The sequence below is a fragment of the Somniosus microcephalus genome, chromosome 27, assembly GCF_052327205.1.
Source record: "Somniosus microcephalus isolate GS21.2 chromosome 27, FLI_Smic_1.0, whole genome shotgun sequence".
Taxonomy (NCBI): Eukaryota; Metazoa; Chordata; class Chondrichthyes; order Squaliformes; family Somniosidae; genus Somniosus; species Somniosus microcephalus.
In genome coordinates this window covers 19,588,987-19,608,057 of record NC_141013.1, presented here as the reverse complement: position 1 = coordinate 19,608,057, position 19,071 = coordinate 19,588,987, and the positions used below count along the sequence as shown (strand labels likewise).

Here is a 19,071-nt window from a genome sequence, read left to right as displayed (position 1 = left end):
GAAAGATCTGGCAGCAAGTCAAGGGTATATAGAAGAGGCACCATGATCTTTAAATGCAAATGAGAGGAATAAGACAGCCACAGCCTCCCCGCCACCTCCACCCTACCCCTTTCCCATCATTTAAAGATTCTAGTAATGACGTGGCGCTGGAGGAGAACAATACCTAAAGGTAATATGAAATGGCTTGTAGCTTTTATCGCTATTATTCGTACAATGGAGTTAACCATTCAGTGGAACAATTCATTTTTCAGGTTGCAAGATATGTCAAGTTTGTTTAATCTATTTTATGCTGGACACCTACATGTATCAAGCCCGTCTAGGTTTCTCGGAGCTGTCACTCCAGGATGAGTATTTACAAGTGCACAGACTCCATGATTCAGCTGTGAACTCAGGTCCCAGGTTGTTGCCAAGCATTTCAAGAAGTATGTGTTTGTTTTGCAGTGTGTGGTTAACCCAAAGCCAGATCACAGAGCATGTGAAAAAGATTTAGTACAATTTGAAGTCGAGTTACAGCATAATTAATGAAGTAAGATTAAAAAATGAGCATAACAGGGCACGTTTAGTAGAACGCAATTGCGGCAGCAAAATGTGTAAAGATGAGGTGTACTAATTATTCTATGTTTAATTGCAGAAATTACCATACCAGTTTAGAGAGATGAAACTTACAAAAAGAGACACTGACATAACCCTTTTCTGGAAAAACGAAACTTAGTCGTGGTCAAGAGAGAGAATGACTCGTTTCTCAGAAATCACATGACCTGATGACTCATTTCCAAGAAATCAGAGGGTCCACAGGCCCATACAGTGAAAAGTGAAACTTATGTTATAGGCTACCTTGTAGAAGTTAGACACACCTAGTTAATGATTAATGTATAGACTTTTAAATCGATTGGATCTCTGAAGAAGGAGGGATTGGAAAATGTGTATAATTGTGTGGACTTTGAGAAGCTTGTTAGAGTTCGATTCAGACGTGATCTGGAGGCTCTCCTCAGGCCTGAGTAAACCGTTTTGACTTCAATTAGTGGTCTGTCTTTCTTTCGACAAGCTAGTGACGTCGACCTTGTATATCACTTGGTCCGCACTTTGGGGGCTTACATCAATTAATCCTGATGTCTTTGACAATCCCTGTAGTTTTGACACACTTGGGGAAATCTCTGCTATTTGCTATGGTGAAATCATTTAAAAAAAAAATGTAAGGAACCCATTTATGGTTTCACTTTAAAGAGCAAATAGTGAAAAGCTTCCCCCATTTTGGGAACTATTTGCATGTTCCTTTTTGTTCCTCTTCCATTTTCTCCCTTCCTGAAGGTCCTGACTCATCCTGAGGTATCAGCAGCCCTCTTGTACCTCACCCAGGTGGACGAGCTTCATATGCGAGTCCTGACCGTGAATGTTGGCAGGCTAATTGACTGTAAATGGTATCACACTTGAGCCCCATCTTGTCTCTGCTGATATCGACACGTGCTCCGGTCTTGGATAGAGCGGTGACCAGGCGCCAGAATCCGGGCTGATTCTCCTCCTCTGCCCAGGGCACTGACACCATGCTGGCTTAACTAACTCAGTACAAACTGGAAAGTGAACTGGCCACCTTCCTGTTGTCTATGGTTTAGTGGCACACTGAATGGTGCATTTACCCACTCGGCCATTGAGGGAATTCATGGAGGCCATTCCTCTGTGTTCTGTCACATTATCTGCAAAAATTAATCTGTGCAAATTTAAAGCAGAATCTGATGAAATTAGCAACATATACAGGGCCATTTTATTTTGGTGTTAGATTGGTACAATAGTTCTCATGGGGTTAAATAAACCTACGACCCTATCTTGTAACACCAGGCAATTTTACACAGGCATCGTTTAGATTAAAATAACAAGGACCTCAAACGCTTGGAGTGGCATTTCTAGAGTTAGTTAACTGGACAAATAACAGAAGTCGTTAAACCTGTGAAGAATGTTGCATTTATATATGTAAATAAAGTTGAACCAGACAGTGAAGAAACAGGCAGATTCTGAACAGCACACTGGCAGGAATGTGCATATTCAGATGAAAAGTGTTAGTATTTATTCATTGGAGCTTTACTTGAGGGCCAGAGAGTTACTAGTTACAACACTAGATGGAGCACTGCACAATAGCAGAGATGGGTGGGGCAGCTGATGCATATGCCTCACCCCTGTTGCAAGCACACTTCCTGTCATATAATTGAGGAGTGCTATAGGACAGCGGTGTCTATGCTTTTGTCTTTGTGTCTATGAAGCCTCGGGATCAACATAGAAAAATACAGCACAGAAGGAGGCCATTCGGCCCATTGTGCCTGTGCCGGCTCTTTGAAAGAACTCTCCAATTAGTCCCGCTCCCCTGCTCTTTCCCCTAACCCTGCAATGTTTTCCTTTTCAATTATTTATCCAATTCCCTTTTGAAAGTTACTATTGAAACTGCTTCCACCGCCCTTTCAGGCAGTGCATTCCAGATTATAACAACTCGCTGCGTGAAGAAATTTCTCCTCATCTCCCCTCTGGTTCTTTTGCCAAATATCTTAAATCCATTACCCCTGGTTACCGATTACTCCTGCCAATGGAAACAGTTCCTTCTTATTCACTCTGTCAAAACCCCTCATGATGTTGAATGCCTCGATTAAACTTCTTTGCTCTAAGGAGAACAATCCCAGCTTCTCTAGTCTCTCTACATAACTGAAGTCCCTCATCCCTGGTACCATTCTGGTAAGTCTCCTCTGCACCTATTCCAAGGCCTTGACATCCTTGCTAAAATGTGGTTCCCAGAATTGGACACAATGATAACCAGTGATTTATAAAGGTTTTGCATAACTTCCTTACATAAGCATATAAATTATAAATCCATGTTGCCTTTTATTTGCATGTATCTCAAACTGCTGATACGAACCGACCTTGGTCTTTTGATTGAGGTGTATAAAATTACGAGGGGCCTAGATAGAGTGGATAGGAAGGACCTATTTTCCTTTAGCAGAGAGGGCAATAACCAGGGGGCATAAAGTAATTGGTAGAAGGATTGGAGGGGAGTTAAGGAGAACTTTTTTTCACCCAGAAGGTGGTGGGGGTCTGGAACCCACCAGTGAGTATGAAACATAAGCTCAAAGCTGGGTGGGCGTGTGTGCTGTGAGGCGGATGCAGAGAAACTCCAGTACGATTTGGACAGGTTGGGCGATATGGCAGATGCAGTATAATGTGGATAAATTTGGTGGCAAAAACAGGAAGGCAGATTATTCTCTGAACGGCAATAGATTGGGAAAAGGGGAAGTGCAACGAGACCTGGGTGTCCTTGTGCACCAGTCGCTGAAGGTAAGCATGCAGGTGCAGCAGGCAGTTAAGAAGGCAAATGGTATGCTGGCCTTCATAGCGAGAGGATTCAAGTACAGGAGCAAGGATGTCTTGCTGCAGTTGTACAGGGCCTTGGTGAGACCACACCTTGAGTATTGTGTGCAGTTTTGGTCACCTTATCTGAGGAAGGATGTTCTTGCCATGGAGGGAGTGCAGCAAAGATTCACCAGACTGATACCTGGGATGGCAGGAATGACGTATGAAGAGAGATTGGGTCGATTAGGCTTATATTCGCTAGAGTTTAGAAGAATGAGAGAGGATCTCATTGAAATTTATAAAATTCTAACAGGACTAGACAGACTAGATGCAGGAAGGCTGTTCCCGATGGCAGGGGAGTCCAGAACCAGGGGTCACAGTCTAAGGATAAGGGGTAAGCCATTTAGGACAGAAATTAAGAGGAATTTCTTCACCCAGAGAGTAGTGAACCTGTGGAATTCTCTACCACAGAAGACAGTGGAGGCCAATTCATTAAATATATTCAAGAAGGAGTTAGGTATATTTCGTAAGGCTAAGGGGTTCAAGGGATGATCAGCCATGATCTCATTGAATGGCGGAGCAGGCTCGAGGGCCCGAATGTCCTACTCCTGCTCCTATCTTCTATGTTTCTACGTTTTTAATACAACCGAGTTGCCTGGGTTTCTAAGGCCAGGTTGCCAGGGTTCAGGGTCCACTGGCAGGTTGGTTGACCTCGGCATGGGTGACAGTTGTGGCGTCTGATGTCCTACCCTGCCCCCCTGTGGGTGGGTCGCACAGGGACCTGCAGCTTCTGTGGGAGGCCCAGAGTGAGGAAATTCCAGAATTAAAAATAAAATCATAACTTGCAAATACTGAGGCTAGGCAAAGGAGCAATGTTCCAGTCATATATTTGGAACCTGCTGCTACATCTTGTGATGAGGATCAAACTAACAGCTGGATTCATGACAGCTGGATCGGAAAGACCACAGCTGTTACTGCTCAAAGATGGGAAACTATTTACCTCTGGCTAAAGCAGTGCCCGAGAAATCAGATTTATTTTTTAATGTATCAGGGCACTCCTGGAGCGAAGTACACAGACCACGGGAGCTGCCGCATTATTTCAGGCCACAATGGCCAGCAAGCCTATGATTTAATCTATAAATGGCCTACAGCAGGCCGTGATTTTATTGCCCAATATATAGAATTAAAATAAAAAGCAGAATTATGCTTCTTACGCACGTAGCGAAGATTATTAAAGTAGGTTACTTTAATTCCATGACTAAAACTATGCCAGAACAGTTTCTGTTTATTTTTGTAATACCAGAAGAACTATTTTTGTTACAGTCGTTGGAAATGTGATTTCGCTTGGTTAGTTGCAATCTTGTGCCCTTAGGTCAAAAGGCTATGGATTCCAGGACCTGAGCGTGTAATTTAAAGTGACACTCCAGTGCGCTTCTGAAGGGGAGTGCTGTATTTTTATGTTTTTCTTTGGATGAAATGTTAAATTTGAGGCCTGTCTGCTGGTCCTAGTGGATGTTTAAAATCTTGTGGTACTAGGAAGAAGGCCTGTACACACTCGTAGGCATCGGAAAATACGGCCCAACATGGTCATTTAAAATGGATTAACACCTGTGTAAAAATAACTCATGCAGTAATGTAGTACGTGTGTGTTAAGTGTCCAGAGGTGAACTTCACCGATTGGAAGGCCTACTCTACGGTCTCCTGCCTAAGGAAGAAGCATGTGCAGCTCTCTCTCACTTCAAGATTATGGGCCTGGTGTGAAGCCAAGCAGTACTCCATGGAATTTCATGACTTTCAAACACTAACAATTAGGGCAGGTAGTTAATGTGAGTAATGTGAAAATTGAGGAAGCTTTCCTCTGGTTGCTGCGTGTTTTCATCAAAACCTTGTCAAAGGCTTACGATTTTGCTAGAAATAGCAATGGGAGGAAATCTTCATGGCGTGTACAAGAATGTCACTGACATTTAAGTGACCAGGGGACATCTCCCTCCCATGCTTTTCTGTGGTACATTATTCTCCCTCATCCCTCCATTTTTGAATGTGCAAGTTAGGTTAGTCAGAAAACAGACTTTTCCTGTAGGTTAAAATTAAACGCAAATATATTATTTGTGAAGGAAAAACCACAATGCTGAAAATCTGAGATAAAAACAGCAAATACTGGAAATGCACAGGAGGGCATCAGATAGGCTAACATTGAAGGTGAGACGTCAGAAGTGGCTCAGTCAGGCTGGTAAAGCCTGCTTATGGGACTAGCCAGAACAAAAGGGGTGGGGAGGGGGAGGGGGAGGGGAACTACTTTAATTATGAAACTTGGTGACGACTAGCTGAGGACAACAGGAAGTAACTTTGGGGAACAAAGAATGGATCAAATTACACATTGCAAAGATCTTGATTACACGGGCAGGCAGGATCTAATTACACATTCCAGACAAACTGTTGGGTGTGTCTTGTCCTCCAAAGGGACCAATCAGAAATCTGGTCTTGTCCTCCAAGGGGAGCAATCAGAAATCTGGAGTTGCAAATAGTTACAGCCTATACTGGATATATTATAAAACAAATCCACTACTGAATAAATGTTATCTCTTTACCTGAAAGACATACCATGTTTGTGGTTTCTAGAGCAGTGTGAACAACTTTATTCAGCCAGGCAAAGTGTGAGACACCTCAAGGTCATCACTTTGCTCCATTGAATCCTATACTACAAAAGAAAGCATTATCAGCTTACACCTGGCTCTTTTTATGATGCCGCGCTCGCTGCCTATCCTCAGGGCTTCCTGACTCCTCTTCCCCCATGGCCCCTCATCTGCCTCCAAGGGTCTCCCTGCCTCAATGAACTGGCATTTCAGTGCCCACAGGACATCACCTCGCACCTCAAATTATTTCGCACCCCAGGACTTCACATCTCCCTGAAAATGACCATTTATTTTCCAACATTCTCACTTGATCCCTGAGTTAATTGACAGCAATTGCTTCTCCACACAGTGAGACCAGCTTCTTCCTTGGTGCCTGTGAACAAATTAGTGGGCACCAAAGCTATTTTTAAATTTGATTTTATCACAGAAGCATTTTCAACTAAATTTAAGAAAGCATTTTTAAAGTCATCATACAAATAGAAAGGCACACAGCTTTCATCCTGGCTTGGTGGTTAAAGGCACCGCCATGTAAGTTAGTGAGCCTTCCAAACGGTTTCAGGTTCAATCTCCAGTACGTGCTAAGTAGTTGATCCCATAAAAGTCGAGTACAGGAGCAAGGATGTCTTACTGCAGTTGTACAGGGCCTTGGTGAGACCGCACCTTTAGTATTGTGTGCAGTTTTGGTCGCCTTATCTGAGGAAGGATGTTCTTGCCATGGAGGGAGTGCAGCGAAGATTCACCAGACTGATACCTGGGATGGCAGGAATGACGTATGAGGAGAGATTGGGTCGATTGGGCTTATATTCGCTGGAGTTTAGAAGAATGAGAGAGGATCTCATTGAAACTTATAAAATTCTAACAGGACTAGACAGACTAGATGCAGGAAGGATGTTCCCGATGGTCGGGGAGTCCAGAACCAGGGGTCACAGTCTAAGGATAAGGGGTAAGCCATTTAGGACTGAGATGAGGAATTTCTTCACCCAGAGAGTGGTGAACCTGTGGAATTCTCTACCACAAAAGGCAGTTGAGGCCAATTCATTAAATATATTCAAGAAGGAGTTAGTTATATTTCTTAAGGCTAAAGGGATCAAGGGATATGGGGAGAAAGCAGGGAGAGGGTACTGAATTTGGATGATCAGCCATGATCTCATTAAATGGCAGAACAGGCTCGAGGGGCCAAATGGCCTACTCCTGCTCCTATCTTCTATGTTTCTAAAAGGTGTGATTAGCCTCAGTGCACTTGGCCCTGGACACAAGCACAACTATTGGAGAATGAAGAGGATGACTTTCCCCCACTGCCCCCATTGTTTTGTATGGGTATGTCCCTCTATTCCCTCACTTCAAATCCTGTAATTGCCTATGACGTCCTCCCACCCACCAACCCACCTCCGGCACCCCAACCCGTTATACAGGAAACTCTTTGGTATCAGGCACCGACGGGACCGGCGTGTTGCCGGTTTATCAAAATTTCCAGATGACGGAGAGGGTTATCTACCGAGGCGATTTTTAACAAAGAAAAAAAAACTAGAAATGTGCAGTATACAGTAATTGGGTACTCACCTACAGAATGTTGTGTTAAATGGATGGTGGCAGATGCTTGATTAAGTACAGTACTGCCAGTTGAGGGTAATGCAATGCAATGACTACCAGCAGCGTGGGAGACACACAGTACACCTGTAAAATGGCGGATCAGAAGAGACTACCGGCAGCGCGGGAGAGTCAAACTCCTGTTACAGGGGTATTGAGGTGTTCTGACTTCCGACATCGCCAAGAAGCCGAGTAGTGGCTGTTTGGAGAACTACCCCCACTGACTAACTCGGCCACCGCGGGAGACTCGGACTCGGCAACATTGCCGGTTATTGAGGTGTTGTTTTCGGAGTGAGAATTTTGCTGGTTAATAGAGAATTCCAGATATTTAGGTGCCGTTTAAATGAGAGTTTCCTGTACATTGTTGTGTCTCTGGGTTTAGGAGGCAAAGCATCAGCCAAGGTCTGCCTTCCTGATCCCAATCTACTGACCCCTGATGGCAAGTGTGCATGTGTAAACACAAGATTTAATGGAAGATAACTGGACTGAGAGGGCTGTCCTATGAGGAGAGATTGTGTAGAATGGACCTATATTCTCTAGAGTTTAGAAGAATGAGAGGTGGTCTCATTGAAACATACAAGATTCTGAGGGGGATTGACAGGGTAGATGCTGAGAGGCTGTTTCTCCTGGCTGGATAGTCTATGGGCCATAGTCTTCCCAATCCCTGTGCTGACTTAATAGAAGATAAAGGGAAAAAAAGAGAAATTTGATTGTCATGAGACTGTTTTAAGATGCTACTAATTAAAAGTTTTATCAGTTGGAATCTATAGTATATTCAGATTTAAATGAAATACCAATTTCAACTATAAAAAATTTAAATCAAAGATCTATCCACTTCAGAATTTGTGGTTAATATACAATCCATTCATCTTTAATGGTGAGATTTGCTTTACAAAAAGGAGAGTACATTTTCGTTGGGGGAGCAAAATTCATTCAAAGAGTATTCAAATAGATCTTTTTTTGTCACTTTGGGACTCCTCCTTAACATTATCCAGTAGCCTATTGCATCGTTACACAGTACTAGTTCAGCGGAGTAAGAAAATGGATTACACAGAGATTTGTTATTAAGAGATCAATACATTTAAACCTCTCATTTGTTGGATAGCAATTTGTACAATAATCTCTAAAAATACACAGCAGAGTAAAATTGGGAAGTCATTGCCACTGAATAAAGGAGTCAATTGATTTACAATGACTGATAATTGTGTTGGTAACCAGTGCTTTATATGACACAACATGGGCTGCAGTTGTTACTTGATGGATTGTTTGAGCTTGCACTAGGTCACTGCTCACAAAATTTAGGTTTTATTATCTACCTTATTCTTATCTGTGATTTTCCGCTTGCCTCCTAACTTGGGTTTCCCTGCTGAAGTCATTGTCCAGCCTCCTTCAGCTTTAAGGGTGGTGTAGGCTAGACTGTAAATATTTCAGTTGTAAGATTTGCAAAATTTCTACATTTCCCCGAAGGTTGTTATTAATGAATGGGAACCTGCGTGGACATTTTAAATCAAAAAGGGCACCCAAGATGGCGTCCGTGCCTCGTGGCAGAAAGCCTGTGAGATTTTAAAATGGACTCTGCAACGCAGACAGCTTGTGGATCGAAACCCAAGCTGCAGTTTTCTGTGAAGAGAGACTTTGTATTTTGAAACCAGACAGGACTCTGAATTATGCATTAGACCGAATTGGAGACAAATCTAAATTCAGTTTAGGCCTATAGTTAAGGCCATCAAGCAGTCTACATATATAATCACAAACAGATCAAGAGAACCATCGAGGCTGGACAGGCCTATCAAGGAACATTCATGACAATACAAGTCAATTATCGGGCCGGTAGATGCGATTACCGGCCATCTAAAAACAGTGAGTATGGATTGCTACCATTATTTAAAATAGCCCGCCAAGATTAAGGCAAAGAACTAACCTGATTTGGCGTGCAGATAAGGGTTTTCGAAAAGAGTATAATTGAAGGCCCCCGGGTAGCAATCGCGGGCTTCGCTTCTCTTCTCTCTCCGCTCTTCGGCCCCTCGCCCTCGTGGCTGCCACTCTTTCCCCATCCCGCGCTTACCCCCTGGCCTTTGCCCGTGCCTTTTCCCACTCCATCTGGAATCGCCCCGGCGCCGTATCGGGCGGACACGGACAATTCAGGCCAGGCGAGGCGGGACGCGACGAGGGGAGGAGGGAAGACCACCTGAGGAAGATGAACTGAGGAGACGAACTGAGGAGACGGGCTGAGGGTAGGCTTCGAATTATCGGGCCTTCAGCCTTGGCCAACCTGCGAATACCTGCACACCAACTCAAACTGTCGGCTGGCGACGAAGAATCATCCCTGCAAGGTAAAGTACCCAAACAGAGACTTTAGCTTTGGGGTACTCAAACGTGGACAACGCCCTTGCAGTGCCCGGAGACCACGTGATGACGGCAGGCTCCAGAGAGCACCAAGAGCGAACCCCGAACCCAACCGATGTTTTGAGTCCAGCAGACCCCTTTTGATTGGTGAGCATTAAGTTCTGACCCCTCATAACTGAACCTAGTTAGGTATAGGGGGTGGGATAAGGATAAGGGGATTGTTAAGATAGTTGTTTTCCCTCGATGTGCCGTGTGTTCCCCATTCCCTGTATAAGTAGAGTTATTCTTTTGTATTTTTGCCTGTAGAAGTGTACACTAGTCATTTTCCATAAGATTGTATCAATTTTTCCTCTTCAATAAAATCTTGGTTTTTGTTCACATCCAAGCACCTGTCTACTCGAGTCTTCTCTGTACCGCCGCCTTGTACCTAAGTCCGGTGTCTAGAACCCAGGGGCGTGGGAGCGATTCGAACCGCTCATAAAACAGTCAGAGGCATAACTGACTGAACCCCACAGCCCACCCCCTACACAGTGCCTACATCAGCAGCTCTCATTCAAAGGCTAACAGAAATTGGCGGGTGTTGAAAATGTAATGTGAAAACATTGATTGTTCCCTGTAAGTGGTCCAAAATTATCGGTGTCCTACGTTATAAGGAAAGACTGGAAAAACGTGGGATTTTTAGCCTTGAAGTGAAATGACTAAAGAGAACTTCATATAGATATTGATATGACAATAATTGATATTAAAAAGATAAATCTAGAACAATGCTTCAAATTAAAATATAATAGGAAGACAACAAAAGTGAAAGGCAAATTTGGGCATGATATCAGGAAGTTCTTTTTCACACAAAGAATAATCAACACATGGAATGGATTTCTGGGTAGGATAGCAGAGGTGAAAATCCTTGCAATCATTTAAGAAACCACTGGATGCCATGATCTAACTATAGCTTCTATCTGGATGGATGAGCTAGGATGGGCTGAATTGCCTTCTTCATCTTGTGATGGTCCAGTGTTGATTTCTGGTGGTCTCTATATAATTACAGACCCAATTTTGCAGACCCATGGAATGTAATGTAGAAAAGAAAAGAAAATGCCCAATGTGCTCCCTCCACAAAGAGAATACGAGCTTCTGGTTTTCCCGCTATGTTTTTTTTTTGCCCTCGATTTTACGGCGCATTTTGAATTTTATTGTCAATTAGAATTGAAAATGCATTCGGCCAGTCTAATTTCATTTCTGATGCTGGACATTTCAACAAATGTGGGTCTGGTATTCTGAGCCCCTGAACTTGATTGAGCCCAATTGATTTTTTTTCCCCCACACCCTCCTCTCCCTCGTCCACGGTTGGATGGAACCAGTTCTAGCACCCATTCTAAATATCATTCATCTGAAATCAGCACAGACTGGGAGTCAAACCTGGGCACGTCCCTGTGTGTATAGCTCAGTGCCACTTCACACAATGGCTAAACCCAGCGAGCCATTGCTGAGCTTCAGAAAAAAGACAATCTTTGCGTATTTTCCATTTCCTTACATCTAGATGATTATTCGATTTCCTTTTGTCTCCCGCTTCTATTTCGGCATTAAACAGGGAGGCATTAATTTCATCGGGCAGATGTGATTTAGTGGAACGAGGATTCATTTACCAAACTGAAGAGGTAGCTTGTTTCACTCCACTTATGCCTACATGCTTGCGGAAGAAATAAGTAACACACTGATCTGAAAGTAATTTGTTTCTAAAATAGAGGCTTGATACACTCATCGCTGCATCCCGAGCTTAAAATTTTTCAGACAATCCACCTACTTTTTATTTTATCAGTAAGTGATTTCTTTGACGTAGGTGACTTGAGAGTCTGCTCTGCGTGACTGGACCAGCGATTCAAATAACCGTCAGTCCTTTGACATCTGTACAAGCATTTCCTCACAAACATGACGAAAACTAAAAGCTGCACTGCCAGTTTAAAGTTCACTTTTGACAATGTCGTGAATTGAGAGATGTCCTCCCCTCGCACTGAGCTGGAAAGTCATTTTTTAAATGATTGGACCTCCTGTGGCATTGCTAACGGGTAGTGTGAGGTCTGCAGCACGGGCTTAATGTTTAGCTGTCATGGGGACAGTGCCAAGTCTTAGATTTTAGCAGCATGGACTTACAGTTCTCAGCAGCATTTCTGTTGATCATTTGGTGAGTCTTTGCCCTGATCAACATTTTTCATACCCATAGGGGGAAAAATTCAGTTGCTTTGTGCCTCCCATTAGCGCCCTAATAGGGCTCAAAGCAACCAGCGCCCGGGTGCGGCGGTGTTTGCGCCGCTCGCATAATTGACCAGACATTTTGCCGTGGCACTAAACACTACCGCCATGATCTCCTGAGCCCGTAGATCGCAACGTCAGTCGAGCGTGCAACGCCCCGGTAGTGCCCCGGACTGGATATTGAGTGGCGCCCCCTGCCTTACCGCCTGCCGCTAGCAACGACAGGTTGAGGGGAGCATTTTGCAGTCGGGAAGGGACTGGGGGAGCGCTACTTAAAGGCGACCGTTTCCTGACTTTTTTTGTCGGCGACATTTTTGCACCACGCCTTCCGAGAGAGAGAGAGAGAAACTTCTGGAGAGATTCAACGCTGTGTGAAGGAGTTTTGGGTACTGAGCTGCACTTTGCAGGTTCATTTTGATTTGACCTTCCTTGCATCAATTTAGAAGAGACTATGGGGGCTGCACTCTGAGCTCTTTCCCTGGGCCTCTCCATTGTTCTTTCCAGCAGAATTGATGTACAGGTCTCTCCAGGCCGAGATTCAAGACTGCAATGAGCAGGGTGTGGATGGAGAGCAAGATCGACCCTCCCCTTTAAGAACTGGCCGGCACCAGTGTGTCTGTGTTCCATTGCTGACTGACATCACATGAGCTTCTCCAGCACTCTGCGTTAACGCCTCGCTCCTCGGTGTTAGCGCCTTAAGAGAGGTGTGTAGCGCCTGATTTATGGCTCCAATCACCTCCAGGGGCCGTTTGCAGTCGGAGGCGATAATTAGCATCAGGCGCTAAACTTTGCGCCCGGCCAATAATTGCGCCCCAAACGGGGCAATACCGAATTTCTCCCCCATAATGTCTCAGTAGATCCACAATACACATTGACGTAAGAAAACTGCTAGGCACTTGGTCTAAGCATTAAACAAAGCTTTAATCAACTGTTTTACAACATGGAGGTCTAGTTGTGTCCTTCACTAGTTCCTGTTAAGAATGTCCGGCGCAAGCTGGGCCCGTGCCCGAGTATTTATACTCTCCCTGGACAGCGCCACCCGTAGGCCACTCAGTATTATTTCATAAGTCTTTCTTTCATGAATGACTGATTCATGTCACACATGAAGGCTAGGCTGGAAATAACCAGCTGCAACATTTAACCCAGAGAGCTACATTATCAGAGAGCAACCCAACTGGGCTAAAGACCTTTCCTCATACCTAAACTGCATTAACTTTCAAATTTTATGGTTGACTTTCCAAATAGTCAACAATTATTACAAAATAATTGAAGCAATGTTTCAGAAAAGCTCACTGATCTTTTCATGTTCAACGTATAATATGCTTGTTCTTTTCCTTCTTAGCTAAATGCGACAATTTATGCAGAGTAACGATGGTGTTCAAACCAGTTATTAGACACCTGTTTTTAATAAAGTATATTTTCTTGGCTTTAATTATAAACTCGAAGCATGCTGCCCTTTTGGCTGTGAGAGTGTGCACATGTGTTCAGCAGCATCTATGTAACTGCAATAGATGTTTCTGATTAAGCAGTTTCAGTACGAACAACAATACATTTTCCTACCATCTTTTAATAAAGCATATGGTGTAGTGTATGTAACCGTTCTACCTTTAAGAGAACTATTGTATGTAACCGTCCACCTTTAAGAGAACTATTTTAGGTGTTGCACTACTTTATCTTGGCTGCTGTATACTGTAATACCGGGAGTGACCACACCGGTATATAAGTGCTGTGTAAGGATTTATTGGGCAGATTCGCCCTGACCGTCGAATAGTAAAGTCCTGTTAAAGTTACTCTTGTAGTCTGTGTATTAATTCACCATATAACCCACAGACTTTACAGTGGCGACGGGTTCGATCTTACCCTGCGGCAGCGACACACCCGAAGCAGTTAACGAGCGTCGAGAAGAGGCACCCGCCCTCGTCGTTCTGCTGAGAGAAGACTCGAGTCTGCAGAGCAAGGAAGAAGGAAGGATTCAGACACGAAGCCTTCCATCAGCAACAGGCTGTTATTGTCCCTTCTGCCACGGCGGTGAGTGAGCCGATCAGCCAAGAGAAGCAAGTCGGCCACGTTGACTGTGAGTAGGGGGAAAATAAAAAGAAACGGAGGATAAGGGCGGTGAACTCGACCACGGTCGGGGGAAAGGAGCCGGACAGAAGTCGGGCCCAGAGGCGCTGAGACTGGGGCAGCGTAGGGCACGGAAGCCGCGGTACAAGCGGGAACGCAGCCGGTGTGAGAGACCGGGCTACAAGCGGGAACGCAGCCGGTGTGAGAGACCGGGCTACAAGCGGGCTGGGAGACGCAACAGCGTCGTGAGACAGCTAGACCGCGACCGGCGAAAAAGGCCGGGCAGCTACCGAGGCCACGAGGCGCTGCGACCGGGATCGTAAGGCGCGGGAAGATATAAAAATAAATAAAACCGCGGAGAACTCAGCCGCAGCCGGGGGAGGAAAGGACCGGACTGCGAGAGGGCTGGGAGGCGCGATTGGAAGCCGCTGAGGGAGAGACAGAGCCCGAGTGAAGGGGGAACGGGATCGAGCGAGGGAGACCGAGCGAGATTCCGCCCAGCGGCTGGAACTGTTCGCCGCCAACGGGTTGTCCCCAGCGCCGGTTGCCGGCCGAGAAAAGGGAACAAGGAACGCACTGAAGCCGGCGCGCAGGCTGCGAACTCCGAAAGCCAGCGGTCGTCGCCCGAAGGAAAGCTTACCCCTCCCGCCAGGGGAAGAAACGCGGGAAGCCGCCAGTAGGCGGGGAAGAAGACAGAAGCGGGAAACCGCCATTTTGAAAGTGGGCGGGGAAGAAGACAAGCGCGGGAAACCGCCATTTTTGGAAAAAAAAAGTAACGAACAAATTCGTTGTGGTTTCTCAAAAAGATAGTGAAGATGCCTAAGCATGGTAACATCAACAACTTCGATTCCGAGGTGGAAGATTGGGCCACGTACGTAGAACGCATCGAGATATATTGTGAGGCCAATAAAATAGCAGATGATGATAAAGCTCTCACCTTATTAAACGCAATGGGGGCGAAGACATACGGGCTATTGAAGCATCTTCTATCACCAGCTAAACCGGCGGATCAGACTTTCGCTGATATTGTTGCTGTCCTGAAGGATCATTTGAACCCCACACCGCTGATGTTGGCGGAACGATTCAAATTTTATGCGAGAACGCAACGGAAAGAGGAAAGCAACGCGGAATACTTGGTCGAACTGCGTAGACTAGCGAAATACTGCCAGTTTGGGGAAAATCTGACAGAGGCATTGAGAGACAAGTTCGTGTGCGGGTTGTCGAAGGAAGGAACACAAAAGCGACTGCTCGAAGAGAACGACCTTACACTTGACAAGGCTGTCCTTATTGCAGCATCACACGAAGCAGCCGCGAGAGGCACTGCGGAAATGCAGCTGAAGGCAGCGGTACTCAGCGTGGATCAAATGACTTCGGGTACAACAAAATGTTATCGTTGTGGGAAGACAACACACGACCAGAACCAATGCTGGTTTAAAAACCAGGAATGTAGGAAATGTGGCAAGCTTGGTCACATAGCTAAAGTATGCCGGTCAGGAAAGAAGACCAATAACAGGAAAAAGTCACCGCAGGAAAAGTACAGCAAGGTATACAAGGTGGCTGAGAAGAGTTCAGATGAACAGAATTCGGATTCAGACCCGAACGGCCAGGAACTGGGTAGTCTGAGAATTCACAATGTGAGTAAGGAAGCTGACCTACAAACTATCTGGGTCACACTAAAAGTAGCCGGAGTCCAAGTGAAAATGGAATTGGACACAGGATCAGCCCTATCAGTCATAAATCGAAGGGATTACAACCGGCTATTCTCACATATACCCTTGAGAGATACCAAGATCGTATTGCAGACATACACGGGGCATAAAGTATACCCCATGGGAAAGATACAAGTCAAGGTGAGAGACAGGGGCAAAGAACACCAAGGAATGGACTTATATGTACTACCTGAGGGAGGTCCACCACTTCTGGGACGGGAGTGGATCAGGGAAATAAACATGGAATGGCACTACCTAAAAGCAATAACGAGTGAGAACTCGGTGAAGACAATCAGCTCAGACTCTGAAACGGATGACGACAAGACCAGCCCAGGTGCGAAAGACAAGTCTAAAATGGACTTGCTGACGAAGGAGTGCATAAATACTGATGCTTCAAAGGAGAACAAAGTTTCAGAACAGAATTCCACTGAACAACAACAACATAGTTTGGCAGAGAATTCTGAGTCTGTCCAGTTTACAGACATGCACAAGTCTGAGGAACACTGGGCTCGAACTCAACTCCATTTCAAATTACAACAGCAATTAGAACAATTGAGTTGCCGTCTCGAGCAAGAGATAAAAGCAATGAAAACGTTCTTTGACACAGAGTGGGAGAATCTGGAAAGACAACAGAAACAGCTGAGGGAGAAAAGGGAGCAGGAGCACACAAACCGTCTGCGCAAGGAGGCCAAACGAATCAAAGCTGATTCGGTTTCTGAAGGTGCGTGCTCTAATCTGGTGGAGCAAGATGTTCAGCAACTGAAGGCGCTTGTTAGCAGATTGCAGGCAGAAAAGGCTGAGTTGGTCGCCATGAATTCCGAGCTCCTACTGAAGTTGGGTGCAGCATCACCGGACGATTCATTTGTGGAAATTCGAATGGTGGAGGCTGCGGATGATGGCGAAGTAGAAACAGCAAAGGAGCCCCAGGGCAAGGTTATAAACAGCCCTGCAGCTACTGGGAAACGGATGAGGTCAGAAGAGTCAACGGTCAGCCAACTCCTTCATATGCTGAGGGACAAGACTCTGAAATGGGAACAATTTGGACATGAGTCTAAATCTTCAAAGGAGAGGGGTTTGGAGCTCCCAAAAGTTATTGGAATAGCCGAGGTTGCAACACAGACTGAGAAGATGGCAGCAGAGCAAACATTGGATGCCAAAAGTACGCTGATTCACGTCAATGTTGAACAACAGAATGCTGAAACAACTGCTCCAGTAGAGGGATTGAATAATACAATCAATCAATCTCCCAATGAAGTTGAAGTATTGAAATCACGAATGAGGTCATTAGTAAAAGACTTGCAGGAAGCCCAGAAAAAGCTGGATGAAACTGAACGCATGAAGAAGTCTCTTCAGGAAAGATGTCTGGATTTGGAACAAAAGCTGGCTAACGTCCAGCTGGGTATGGAGGAAATAGAAGACCCTCTCGCTGGCCTAGCTCAGGACGACACCGAATATTACCATGACCTGTTGGACGACACCGAATATTACGATGACCTGCTCTGCCCAGCTTGTGATGAAAACTCCCAAAGTGCAGAAACCATGAAGAATCACCTAAAGTCTAAGGAACATCGGGAGATGGTGGCGCTACTACAGAAAAAGGAGGACGAGAAGGAGGAACGGTGCATGCAGCTGGCAGCTGACAGTGGAGCCCAGAGAGTCTCCAAGAAGCAGAAAAGGAAAAGACGAAGCAGAAGATGATGACCATCTGAACCATTATCACCTCTACCAGGTCATGCACGTGGTCTCTCCGTACGGAGCCAAATCAGTTTGGAAGTAGAAAAACTTCCCAAGGTACTCAAGCTTTTAAAAGTCAACAATGCTGGTTCAGAAGTGACGGAAGTTCAAGCTGTTAAGTCCAGTGAAGGACTATTGGATGAGTCACTCCAGCAACGTGAACTGTTTCCGCAGAAACTACATCTGTGAACTGTTTTTACATGAAGTTGGATATATGTTATGTTTAATGGGGAATAAGTATGTTGTAAGCTAAAAAGGGAGGATTGTAGTGTATGTAACCGTTCTACCTTTAAGAGAACTATTGTATGTAACCGTCCACCTTTAAGAGAACTATTTTAGGTGTTGCACTACTTTATCTTGGCTGCTGTATGCTGTAATACCGGGAGTGACCACACCGGTATATAAGTGCTGTGTAAGGATTTATTGGGCAGATTCGCCCTGACCTTCGAATAGTAAAGTCCTGTTAAAGTTACTCTTGTAGTCTGTGTATTAATTCACCATATAACCCACAGACTTTACATATGGGGTCCTGGGCTTCATAAGTAACGGTGTAGAGTACAAAAGCCTGGAAGTTATGCTAAACCTAAATAAAACACTCGTTACATGCTAATTACATGTCACATATTGAAAACACAGCACGCTAAACGTGTCCATTTTATTTATGTTAACTTTGAAGGGGAAATGGCAGAGCTGGTGTTATCACCCACGTTATTATTCATCGAGACCCAATTTGTACTTGTACATTGTTCAATCTTTGTGCAGTGCATCTCCTGTCACTACTAGAACCCAACAAAGACTGAAGATGAAATTGTGAAAATATAAAACTTAGAATCATAGAACAGTACAGCACAGAAGGAGGCCATTCGGCCCATCAAGTCTGTGCCGGCTCTTTTGAAGAGCAATCCAGTTAGTCCCACTCCCCCGCTCTTTCCCCATATCCTTCCATTTTTTTCTCCTTCAAGTATTTATCAAATTCCCTTTTAAAGGCTACTATTGAATCTGTATCCACCACCCGCTCAGGCAGTGCATTCCAAATCCTAACCATTCATTGTGTAAAAAAGTTTTTCCTCATGTCGCCTCTGGTTCTTTTGTCAATCACCTTAAATCTGTGTCCTCTGGTTATCGATCTTTCTACCAATGGAAACAATTTCTCCTCATTTACCCTATAAAAAACGTTCAAAATTTTGAACACCTCTATGAAATCTCCTCAGCCTTCTCTGCTCTAAGGAGAAAAACCCCAGCTTCTCCAGGCTTTCCACTAACTATAATCCCTCAACCCTGGAACCATTCTAGTAAATCTCCTCCGCACCCTCTCCAAAGCCTTCACGTCCTTCCTAAAGTGTGGTGCCCAGAATTGGACACAATACTTCAGCTGGGGCTGAACTACTGTTTTATATCGGTTTAGCATCACTTCCTGGCTTTCG

At 44.8% G+C, this 19,071-nt stretch overlaps 1 protein-coding gene across 1 annotated transcript in view; it reads right to left on the bottom strand.

The window, feature by feature from the left end:
* The window catches only part of tnfaip8l3 (tumor necrosis factor, alpha-induced protein 8-like 3), a 93,287-nt gene that overhangs the window by 20,107 nt on the left and 54,109 nt on the right, over nucleotides 1–19,071 (bottom strand). The window lies entirely within an intron of this gene.